Raw genomic sequence first — 1,931 nt, forward strand, 5'->3', positions numbered from 1 at the left:
TGAAACAGACTTCAACCATACCTTTGAAGTGCACTGTGAGGCCTCTGGTATAGCCATTGTTGCTTGTCTCTTTCAAAGGGATGATGAAGGTAAACCACATACAATTTCTTATTTTTCCAGAAAGTTGCGTGAGGGGGAGAACAAGTTTCCTACCATTGATATTGAAGCCTTGGCAGTGGTTGAAGCCATTAGAACCTTCGATCCCTATTTGTATGGTAGCCATTTTAAGATAATAACTGATTATCGTCCACTCGTACTTGTATTTGCCCAGAGTACCAAATCTGTACGGATGACTCGCTGGAGCCGTGAATTATCTTTTTATAATTACACACTAACCTATAAACCTGGTGCTTCACACTACATGCCTGACCTCTTGAGTAGAAAAGTTTCCACCACTGATGAAGTCTTGGACCCACAGACAGTTTGCCGCCACTCAGCGAGAAGACCCTCTTTGGAACGAAGTTTGTGAATACTTGCAAAAACGCCGGATGCCTAGGCAAAGGATCCCGCTGAATCTTGAAGAATTCGAACTAATAGATTATCTTCTCTACCATCTTAGGGTTCTTCCAGGAAGATTCGTCAACGAACTAGTGATTCCCCGTACTCTGAGGACTAGAGCTCTAGATGCTGTTCACGCAGGTGCAGCTGCTACCCATCCAGGAATCTTCCAAACCTACTGTCCGCCTCAGGGATCACTATACTTTTCCTCAATGTTGGTAAGACCAAGGCGAATATGTTAACTCATGTCTGATATGTCAGCGATGGAAAGGCCGCTCAGGAAGAAGAGCCCAATTATCCTCCATGCCAGAAGTTACACAACCCATGGAAAGAGTATCAATAGATCTTATAGACCTATTTGCATCTATCCGCGGCAACAGATATGTTCTGGCCATATTGCCACTTCACAGGAACCCAGACAGTTTCTGATGCCTTTTATAAGAATTATGTGACTCTATTCGGTCCACCTCGTCTACTGGTTGCCGATAATGGGAGAGAGTTCACAACAGAGGTGTGTCAGATCATCCAAACACAGATGCACTACACTACTCGGCATCACCCCGAAGCCAATGGAAGGATTGAGAGAAGCAACCAGGTGGTGAAAGATGCTTTAGCGACCTTGATAGGAGAACATCTTAAGGACTGGGATGAGAAGTTACCATTCGCCCATACTTTACATCAGTAGTTCTGTGTCACAGGAGCGTGGGTTAATAACCATTGTAGTTTGATGGACCTGGTAAAGAGGAGATTTTCCACAGGGCGTTTACAATGAGATCGACGTTGATGAGGAACTCTTGCCAGGTGCTGAGGGAAATCTGGGCGACGCGAGTTTAGCCGCCAAGGAATGCAGCAAAGAAAGGCGCAACAGGGATGGCCAGAGACTAATACAACTGCAGACTAAAGACAGAGATTCGAATCCGGCAGAGGAGACCTATGCTTACACGGATATTTCGTCATGGTTGTCCAGGACGAGCACCAGGACCAAAATGGAGCATATCCTGCCCGAGAAAACCCGACCACATCCTCATAGTGACGTTAACTATCATGTTAACCAGATTGCATCCCTATGTGCTCCAACCAAGAAAATAGCCTATTCTGCGTGTACTCTGAATCCTAATTGTTTAAGATTTAGAGTAAGTTAAACGAGAATGGCCAGTATCACACTTTTTTTCTAGGGGAGTTTGTTGCAGACTATCGGGGAGTTTGTCGCAGATTTTCGGATTTCTCAAATTCCCAACTTGGGTCGTGCAGTGCTATATTTATTATGAATGTTGAAAAGTCCTTAAATTATTCTGTCTACATAAGACCATTCAGTAATCTGTCCTTTCTTTTCAGAAGTTTTTTGTCTATTTCTCAATCTACAGGTTGAGTTTGCCAATGGACGTTAACGAACTTTGGTGGGGAGGAGTTGTTGTGACCAGACCATCCGTGCC

Source organism: Penaeus monodon, chromosome 23, assembly GCF_015228065.2.
Source record: "Penaeus monodon isolate SGIC_2016 chromosome 23, NSTDA_Pmon_1, whole genome shotgun sequence".
Taxonomy (NCBI): Eukaryota; Metazoa; Arthropoda; class Malacostraca; order Decapoda; family Penaeidae; genus Penaeus; species Penaeus monodon.